The 10,903-nt window shown below is 43.6% G+C and overlaps 1 protein-coding gene across 2 annotated transcripts in view; it reads right to left on the bottom strand.

The window, feature by feature from the left end:
* Positions 1–10,903, bottom strand: part of NCK2 (NCK adaptor protein 2) — a 126,858-nt gene that overhangs the window by 73,644 nt on the left and 42,311 nt on the right. The window contains exon 2 of one of the 2 annotated variants that reach the window (XM_019529582.1): positions 7,781–7,853. The exons of the other annotated variant lie outside the window; for it this stretch is intronic. The gene's annotated coding sequence lies outside the window, so the exon portion shown is untranslated. The remainder of the gene's footprint in view (positions 1–7,780; positions 7,854–10,903) is intronic. 2 annotated transcript variants of the gene reach the window in all.

The following is a 10,903-nucleotide window of genomic DNA, read 5'->3' as shown; positions in this document are numbered from 1 at the left end:
CTTATAGTCTATGAGGTTAAAGAGAAAAAAAGCAGGTGGCCTAATGATTCAGTAATTAAGCAATTAGCTGCTGGTTCACAGGTGTTCCCTCCACCCCAGCCCATGGCTTTCCATGGCTCCCCTTCATGCCCCTGTCAGAGTCCAGTAAGTGGCTTCCACAGCAGCTGCACTGAAGCTCCCATGTTATCGATTAACCATTTAACCAGTATAATTAGAGGAAGTTAAACAGGATTTTTTTTTTTTAAAACAATATTTACATCCCTACTAGGAAGCTGCACGCTATAAAGGGCATTGGTGCTCAACTTTTGACCCGCATACTAGGACTTGGCTCCAGGGCCTCCACCTGGCCCCATGTGCTGCCCGGCACCCTGAATCTAGCATACAGGACCACGGTCCACAAAGCTACCCACAGATCCATGGAGAGCCCTGTTGACCAGACAACAAGGTGCCAGGGGCTATATCTGGCATGCAGGTTGGGGATTAAGCACCCCTGGTAAAAAGAGATTAGTTTAATGCTGGGTTGTTCCAACTAGTGGCCTCTATTGCCACCTTAAAAAAGGAGCTACATTACAGCTTGGTGCATTAGATCATCATTATTAATCAAGTAAGCAAGCCATTTATCATTATTTATTTGCATCACAGAAGCCCCATTCAAAATTAGATCCCAATTACATTAAACAATATGATTGCTATTATACTGAAGATTACAATTTGAATAAGATATGCACAAAAGCATGGAGAAATGTTATTTTAATTATACAAAGAGATGAAAGAATTGATGCCCAGACAACATAACTTGCCCAGAATCACACAGGAAGTCACATGTGTATACCACACATGTATATCAATGTATATCATATGCTGTACAAGTTATATGAAAGTACCTACTTCAAAACAAAAGACTTCTTATGATAAAATGTGTGTACTAGTATATTAAGTAAGTATTAACCAAAAAGTAAGAACCATCACATATTACTTGCATACTGCATATAAATCAATATTACTACAAGTACTTTAAGAATGCAAGAACATAAATAGTGCCATAGTGGGTCAGGCCATGGGCCATCAAAGTCCAGCATCCTGTCTCCCAAAAGTACCCATAGTAGATTCTGTCAGTCTGTAGAAACTTTGTGAATTCAACTCAAAGAACTGTAGTTCCTTAGCTTCAAGATTATTCTCCCTTTTCACGTTCAGTGAGTTAGGATACCTGGGTTCAACTCCCAGATCTGCCATGGGGTCCCATGTAACTTGTTTAAGTCATTTAAGTCTGCCTCTCCAGAATGCTGAGCACTGTGACAATCCCTTCCCTCACAAAATCCTGGACTTTTCTTTTAAGGATAGATAAAGTTAATTACGTGCTTAAGTACTCTGCTACATTCCTTACCCCATCAAGCAATCCATTTCTGTGCATCTCAGAACTAGAAAAAAGTACAAGGTATACAGTGCTATTAAACTGCAAAATACTCACCAGGGAAAACATGGTCATATACCTCTACCTCTTTCAGTTTAGAATACATTGACAACAACTTGAATTGAAATCATCATGTGCATTACAGAGGCTTCTTACCAGTCACATAGGATACTGTTTGTCAGTACAGATCTAAGCTGCATTTGAAATTGTTATCTATAATGGAAAGGCTCTAAATCAATTTCCAAGAGCTATTAAGTTCTACACTTCTGGAGTAAGTTCTGATAAGGAATGACAGGAAATGTTATGCTTCTACAATGTGTGCAAAAACTAACTGAATGAGGACTAACAAATGTTACAAGCAGATGAACAAGTAATACGTTGATGCCACTCAAAAGACTCATTTCCACCTAGTAAATTCTAATTGTTGCAAAAAGAAAAAAAAGTTTAAAATGGTAAGTGGTCCAATCAAGAAAACACAGAAGCAACACAGTACCAAGCTACTTCTGTAAGTGTTAATTAGGCATTACCCTTCTATTATCTAAAACATTAATTTAAGCAGTGGGGGCCAAATTTTTGGCAGGCATGCCACAAATTAAGCCCAGTGCCCTCCCCAAATGCTCCTCCCCTTGGGAAGTCTGATGTTCTGCTTTCTGCTCCTACTCTATCCACCACTGTGCTGCCAGTCCACTCTCAGATCTCCCACAAGACAGAGAGGCTGACCATGCCACAGTGTGTCCATCCATGGTTTATAAAGTCTGTTACTACGAATGGATTGAGTGCGCACTATTCTGTAACTTCTCCCAATAAACTGAAGTTCAATAAAGATGCATCAAAATGTACATGTTTAAATCTAAATAAATTGAGAACCATGTTAAAGGACTGTAGATGTACACAGAAATAATCTTCATGTCTAATGTAATTATCTAAATCTTTCCTTTAAAAAGAGGTGCCCTGGTACTTCTTTAGTGCATACCCCTTATCTTCTTAAATACTCATAACTTCATATTATAGCAAAGTGCACTGATTACAAGAATGCTTACTATTTTTTCTTTAAGGTCTTAACTCTATATAAAAAAACCTGTTTCCAGGAATGTCTGCACTTTTACCAACTGGACCATACACAACAGCAAAATCACAATTGTTGAAGATACCTTATCAGGGCCCAACATGACCTCGCTTTGATAAGTATTCAAAGACCAAACAGTTTTAATTTGTACCTGTCTACGTTAATTTTGCCAACTTTATCTCCCTTTTGTATCCACTGTACACATGTACATCACTGAATGACCTAAATCAGCATGTGCTGTATGTAAGAGTTACATGGAAGCAGCTACTTTAAAAGATGTTTTATAATACTTACTATACCAGTATACTCACTTTTCTTTAACTGTTAACCAAAAAGTAAGTACTATCAAGTATTACACATGTACTGCATATAAATGAATATTACTACAAGTACTTTAAGAACATAAGAACTTAAGTAGTGCCACAGTGGGTAAACCATGGCCCATCTACGTCCAGTATTCAGTCTCCCAACAGTGGTCACAGTAGATTCTTTAGAGCAAGACAGTATGGATAAAGGAGATCTAGAGTGATCTATCCCTTACCATACCCTCCCTGCCATTTACTATAATTAATTTAGGGATTAATTTATAGGATGCAGCCCTAACTGTATTGTTTAGTCACTATTAATGGACCTATCAAGATGTGGATGCACTGTGAATTTGTACAGTGGCATGAAAATGTTTTCCATTTTGTTTTTAATTCCATTCTTAATGATGCCCAACATTTTACTGGCTTTTCAGGATACAGCCCACATTCAGCTGATGCTTTTAGAGAACTATGCATGCCAAATCCCAGGTCTCTTTCCTGAGTATTAACAGCTAGTTCAGAACCCAGTACATAGTTGAGATTATTCCCTCCCCACAACAATGTGCATTACTTTGCACTTGTTCATAGCAAAATTCCCCCAGATACCGCGTGCATGCCAACAGTCGCATGCGTGCACCAGCAAGAATGCAGCTGGGCAGCGTGGAAAACAGCACCCTGCAGGTAAGTCTGTGGAGGGAAAGGGAGCAGATTGAGGCCTCCACAATGAGGGAGAGAATGGGGCAGGGTCGGGGGCTGGGGCGGAGAGTGACGGAGCCACAGGCAGCTTGTCCAGGGGATCAGTGTCCCAGACCTTAGAAGTAGTAGCAGGGGTGCTTGAACTACAGCTCATCAAATGAGCTTTAGCTGAAGCACTGAGGCCACCATTTTAAAGCACCAGAATGGTTTTAACCAGAGTGGAGCCGAGTGGGGCAAGGGCAGAGGCTCTTTGCCCTAATGACTTTGCCCTGAGCCCACAACGGGCAGTCTGCCTCCACCCTCGACCCACTCAGCTCCACTCTAGTTAAAAACATCCCAGCACTTAAAAAGAGTGATGGCACTGTTTGAACTGAAGGTCATTTGATGAGCTTTACTTCAAGTGTTCCCACCTCCAGATTTAAGTGCTGGGATGCTGATCTCCCGGACAAGCCACCCACGGCTGTCCTGCTCCTCGTCCTGGCCCTGGGATCCCATTCACTGCCTTGGCCCTGCCCCATTCCTTCCCTCATTATGGGATCCTCGATCTGCTCCCCCATGCCCTTCCCCTCCACAGATTTACCTGCAGGGCATGGCTCTCCACGCTATCCAGCTGCATTCCTGTAAATGAGTTATTGGATCAGTATTGGCTGATATGCCTGGTGAACAAATCAGCTATCGGTATCAGTCAAGAAAAATCTTCATCAATGCACCCCTACTTCTTATATAATCACGCACACCTTTTAAAACAGACATCGTAAACTGAAGTGTGCATTATAGGTGAAAAATATGGTAAGAATGGTTTTTGTACAGGTAGAATATTTAGCAATCCACAGGGAACAAAATAGAGAGCAGGCTCCCTGTCCTAGCTGCTGCATCTCAGTTACATGCTAAAAAGGACAGATTTTTTTTTCTTTATTCTGCCTTTCAAAACAATGTGTACGTTATTCCAAAGTGCAACGTTTGTGAGAAAATACAGTAGTTGCTCTGCGACCAATCATTTTCTTCCTACAGGACTCTATTCTACAAGCCATTAGGCACTCTGGTTGTGACACAGCAAAACATTCAAGCACTGATTTTAATGAGTTTACTCCCTTGCTTAAAACTTAATTAATTAAATTCCTTGTTGAATATGGGCCAGAGTGTTCAGCACTGATCCCCTATTAAGTTAAAAATGCCCCACTGGAGTTCTGTACAACATTCTACTAAAAGGGACAAGGAAGTATAGCATTATATAGCAGGTACAATTTAAGTTTTTGCTATGTTTTCACTGAAATAAAAAGTGATAAAGTCAAATCTTATGAGGTCCCTTCTACCCCAATGTCTATGAAATTATGTAAAAAGGCTTAAAGCCATCGCATCTTTTAACATGGCTTATCAAAATTTAATGCAGCAAATAAGGCTGACCACAGTTATGCTTAACTTGCAACCACATTTTGAACAACTATCTTAAATATGAAATTGGATGTTCTAAAATATGCTGTCTCTACATTCAGTAGCTAAAGAACACTAAGGAATAACCCATGTGTAGCTACAAAAAAATAAAACTATATGAACCACAAAATTAATTCAAATTTAGGATTCCCAGTAAAAATCAAGTAAGTATAAACTCTGCATCCATTCAGCAAAATACAAGGCTAATTATAAGCATGTAACTTGTCACTTAGAAGCCACCCTCACTTTTATCAGTGTTGCATATATAGAAAGCTTTTAATACTACCTTCTCATTACACAGAAGATAAAAGCTTTATGAAAAATAATGTTATAAGTGACAAAGAAAAAAAAAAGAAAATGCTCAGTGAATCATGGTATTCTTACCCTACTGCATATAAACCGCTAAAGCAAATGCAACAGGTAAGACAACCTATTATTAGACTTATGCAATAAAACATTTCACTGCTAGATTCTGATCTCATGAGAGGTCAGGGTTTTAAATGAGTCCTTTAGATTAGAATAAAGAGCAAACACAGGCCAATTTCAGGTACTCATGTCAGGTTCCCAAAAGGTGCCACAAGAAAAGACCTTTGTGGGAACAGTTATTCATCAAAAAACTAAGACTAATTCATCATTAAGTAGATAAATGCATTTTTTTAAGCAAGTGAAGTTTACTTGCCATCACCAGTAAGAAAGGCTCTTGACAAAACATCCATCTGATAACTTCAAATATTTTATACATTTTCATCAAGTCTTACAACATCCTTTTTCAAAAGGAACATTCATTACATAAAGTGAAACTAAAAAAAGATTTACTGGTTTCTCCTTACTGTTATCAGATGCATACAGTAGAGCCCCAAACAGAACTCTGATCAAGTTCCAAATTCTGTTTCCCCACAGAAAGACATGGATTTCCCCCTTCACCCAAGAAAAATGTGAATTTCTCATTTTAAACAGAGAAACGTGCAAATGTTGCACTTTTGCAAAGAGCTCTCTGCAGGCTGGAAGAGTTCCAGCCTGCAAGGGGCTGCAGGGAGCAGGAAGAAGGCAGTCAGGTAGGGGGTGCCACGTGCATGTATATGCATGTGGCCACCAGGAGAGCAGCTCCTGTCAGTAAGTTTGGTGGCAGGGGAAGCGGAGATTGAGGCCCCTATGGAGAGGAAGGGAGGACAGGAGTTGGGTAGGGCTGGGCCGTCTGCCCAGCTGGATGAGGAGTGGGGATTGGGGCCCAGGATGGGACCTGGGCAGCTCATCTGGGAGGTGGGGTCAGCTCCCTGCCACTGTGTGCACTCCTAGGGGTGTACCCTACCCCCAGATCTGTGTGTACCACCTCCCCCCCCCGATCTGTACATGGGGTGGGGGCAGGTGCAGGCTGCCCACTGCAGGCTTGGGCTCTCTGCTCGGCTGCCCTCCCCTGAGTCCTCACAGCCCAGTGGGCAGAACCTGGTACGGCAGGGCAGAGCACGGCCAAGTGGGGAAAGCTGCTTGCCGCTGCAAGCCCTTCACCCTGACAAGCACCCCCTGCCCACCAGCACTGGAGGCAGCAGCGCAGGGTTGTGCCTCTCACTGCTGTCAGGGCAGGCAGAGGGTGAATCACCAAGGCAGCATGGAGCTTGCGGCAGCAAGGAGCTTCCCCACCTGGCCCTGCTCTGTCCAGCTGTGCAGGGTCCCACCCACTGGGCTGCAGAGGCATCAGGGGGAAAGGCATCAGGGTGGAGAGCCCAAAGCCACAATGGGTTCCAATGTTCACCCCACCCCCAGGACTGCTCCCCCCTCTGGCCCCTCAGGAATGCATGTGGTGGTGGGGAGCCACCCCCCACCCGAGCTTGCAGCAGGCAGCCTGTACCTGCCCCGCCACAGCCTCCCCTCTGGCTGTGCTGCCCATTGCAGAAGGGAATCCAGGATCCATACTCTATGCTGCAGCAGCTGCTGCCTCCCAAAGGTGGCACCCAGAGTTCAGGCACTGCTGCAGGGGCAGAAGGCTGCAGACCCAGGTCCCCCTGACCCTGTAGCCCTGACAGCTGGGGCCCCTCCAGCAGGGCTGTGGGGCAAGGGACACCAGCAGGGCCAGGTGATTAAGGCACTGCTAGGCTTCCAAAGTGCTTTAAAATTGTAAATATATCAATAAAACATTGTGTTCAGCTGATCCGTAGATATAGACAGTGGTGTTTTCTTTTAAATCATGGATTTGGGGGTTTTTAAAATCAGAGAATTTATGATTTTTTTTATAAGAGAAAACCATTACAAAATCATAGCTCTCCCACGGGGGCAATCTACAGTGACTATGTATACATGGTAGGGTGTGTGAACTAACACAATAGGAATTAGCAAGATTCTTTTGTACACCAAACCCTCTAACAACCAAATTAATTTCTTTAAACTGCCCCAAAAATACACTTGAAAAATATTAACTACATTTTTTCCACCTTGTGGAAAAAAGGCATCCATGTGATATTACAACACCGATTTAGACAGAATACCATTTGTTTTCCTATTTTTTAGAAAACACATTTAAAAAAAAGAAAATCAATGCTGAACACTGTTAAAAACAGCTGATTTTATTTTCCCTCTAAGCACTGCAAAAAAAAAAATCCTAACTCAGAACAACAGGGAATACTGGTTAAAAGCCAACAACAATAATAACAACAACAACAACAACAACATCCAATTCTTTAAATCTGATCTTGTCTATTTAGAAAATGAGATCTAAAATTTATTTGGCTCAAGTCAGGGGAGGAAAAAGCTTGGTATCTAACAATCATTGTAGCAGCTTAAAAATAATTAAAAGCACTGCAATACCGAAATCAGGAAAAGAAACAAAACTTTCTTCCAAAAAATGCCCTATCAACTTTAGTTATAAAAATCACTCACCTCTGAGCACAGTGTTAGGGATCCAGGCAGTAGAAGACAAAACTCTCAGCGAAGGTATGTTCACAGGAAGTATCTGAAATAGCAAAGGTGCATATATATTTCAATTTTACCACTAAATTTAGCAAAGGATCTTTAACTAAGCAAGCTCATAAGAGAAGCTTAATTTTCGCCACATAGTAAGTCAATCTACTATTAGTTAGCCTTGGTAACGGCAATCAATAGCAAGTAAAAATTGTTACATTCACCAAGAAGAGATGCATATAGGAGAGAGATTGAGATAACTTCTTTGCCATCCAAATCATAAAAGTAACACGCCGTTACAGGCAATCTGTTGCAATAATACAACACAATAAAAAAAGACGACCAGATCTGACAGAACGATTTGACAAAAGGACAATTACTGAATTTTCATGTTTACAATAGTATGCATCTACTTTCCATATTTAGACTGCTATATAATAAGCAGTGTTGATTATACCTGAATAAATAACTTAGAGCAATATTTTAGAAAGGACTGTAATTTTAAAAAGGAATGTACCATATTTAATTACATTCTTGACCTCACAGATGTCTGACACTTGACTCAATGCAGATATATTAGTTCCATCACTTACAAATGCTAAAACAAACCCAAAGCAATATCTAGACCACTTTATTATTGAACAAAAAGGAACAGAGGGGGAAGAGGAGGTGAAGGAGAAAGGGGGAGGCAGAAGGAGAGGGGGAAACAGAGAGATTTTTCGAGAGCTTTTTGTGATATAATTTTTAGTCATGAAAATTATGGTGAAACTGACTGTATCTAACAGCAAAGTTAATTTACTGCACTGTAATACCAGCACAATATAATGCTGTACTGGAGAGCTAATTAGTCAACTCCACAGCAAAGCACACACGTAAGATGCATTCACTTTTACTTATCCTGATGCTGTCCATCATCTGTATTTGCAATGAGTTTTTCTAAACTGCCTCAAATTATTCACTCGTGCTCATGAAGAATTCAATCACAATAGGTATATCAGCTCATCTGATAATTCACTGCATTACCAGGAAGGAAACACAGGTTATCTGTTTCCATACTGACATAAGCAGCTTAAATAGGTAGGTTCAACAGCAAGACTGGGACTTCTTTCCTTTAACTCAACAGTTCTCAACCTTTTTAGACTTGAGGTACCCTTGAAAAATGCCAGCACCTAGTTTTCATTTCGTCACGGGGCAGGGCGCAGGGGCAGCCGTGACCCCTCTAGCGCCCCTCTACTGTGCCAAGTAGGCGATCCAGCACCCTCTTATCTCGCCCGCCACGTCTTTGATGATATCTGGTTCTATATGGGAGGCTGCCTTTGATCCCCTAGTACACAGTGTTATGCTGGAACTATTCCCCATTCCATATGGGGTGACTTGGTGCACCCCAGCCTTAAGGGCCATGTGTGCCTCCAACCTCCCCCTTAGCACGCCCCAAGTCTCGCAGCTGTACCAGACATTCTCGTGTCATATGCTCACCCCTACCTGGGGTCTCTCGATACACGCACTCCCTCTCTGGGGTTTCTCCGTACGCGCGCCCAATATACTTGCCCCTCCCGGGCTTCTGCCCACTCTCTCGCCCTTTCCAGGCCTCTGTCGAGCTCCTATCGGTCAGGCCCCTATCCGCACGTCCACCCCTCTCCAGGCTTACTCTCGCGCGGCTGCCCCCCTCCAGGACTTCTACCACGCTCGCCCTTCTCCAGGACTTAGTGTCAGTAGGGTGCAAGTCGCTCACCCTGGAGCCTCTTATTTTAACCTGCCTGCCAGGCTTATTCTCGCGTGCCAGCCTCTCTCCCGGACTCTTACCGCACGCTTGCCCAGGCTTCCTGTTCCCATATGCCTCCCCTCTCTGGGGCCTATACCGCGCTGCCCGTGCTTCTCACCCTCTCTAGAGCCTATACCGCGCTGCCCGCGCTCCTTCCCCGCACTCGGGGCTTCCCGTGGTTAGGGCTCAGGTGGCCTTAGCCTTACCTGGCCCCCAGACCCACCTTCTCAGGCCTAGCTCGCGTGCTTCCCACGCTTGGGGCTCAGGTGGCCCGTAGCCATGCCTGGCCCCTGACCCTTCTTCTGGGTCGTATACCCCACTGGGCAGAATACTGGCCCCTTACAGGGCGAGGGTCACAACACCCCACAACGTCACGCCTCTCCCTGGTGCTCACCCGTAGTGCCAGCTCTAGCACCAATCACTATGCCGCCCTGGCACCGCTTGCTGTGCCCTTACTGGGCACCAGGACCCCCCAAATTATTGGGGAGCACCCGTGAGGCCTCCTCGCACCCCTATAGCCTCACCCGGTCCTCCCGTTTTTGCACAAACAGCCCTACCGCAAAGCAAACTACTAGCCAACCAGCTCTAACTCAAAATAGGCCTACCGGCTATAACATAAGGGTCCAGGCCCAAACTGGCCCTCTTGCAAAGGCATCTCCGCCAGGATTTTTTCTGCCCTCACCATGCTGCGGCCCCTTAGGTGCTCAGGCTGCACCGCTTGTCTCTGCTCTGCTGGGCTCTTCTGCAGAGCTCCTGCAGCTGCCAGAAAGGAACTGGCTCTGGCCTCAGCCTGGTTGCTTATAAAGGCCAGGCCCTACCCCCTTCTAGCCAGCTGATCAACATTAGTTGCCCCAGCAACCCTCACCTGTGCTGCCCTGTTGATTGGCAGCCATCCCTATTACTATTATTAGTAGCGAGCACTCTACTGCTCTGCTACACATTTGTTTTTTCTGACTACAGGACAATACCTATGCAATTCTCCTGTTACAAAAAATTCAAAAAGCCCACAACAGGTCAAAATAGTTTTGACACTTGGATTCCTTGCTGAAATCTCTACGTTTATTAGCACGTGAATCCTATTTGCACACTTAAGAGTGCTAACATTGTGTGGCATCCTTAAAAGACACCCTGGCTGAGAATCAGTGTTTTAAGTAGTTGTACGACAGAATTGCGTGATATTCTGAGACATCAAACACATAAATGATTTTAAATGATAAAGTTATCCTTTATCAACTCATTCTCGTTTACCTTTTACCCCTTCTGTCCAAACTGTGCCACTGTTTCAGAAAATAATGCAGCTAGAGAAAGATTACGCAAGAGGAGATGCTCTGTAGCCCAGA

The sequence above is a fragment of the Crocodylus porosus genome, unplaced genomic scaffold (assembly GCF_001723895.1).
Source record: "Crocodylus porosus isolate Cpor-Errol unplaced genomic scaffold, CroPor_comp1, whole genome shotgun sequence".
Taxonomy (NCBI): Eukaryota; Metazoa; Chordata; order Crocodylia; family Crocodylidae; genus Crocodylus; species Crocodylus porosus.
The sequence above is the reverse complement of the archived record's forward strand: the minus strand, read 5'-3'. Positions and strand labels throughout refer to the sequence as shown.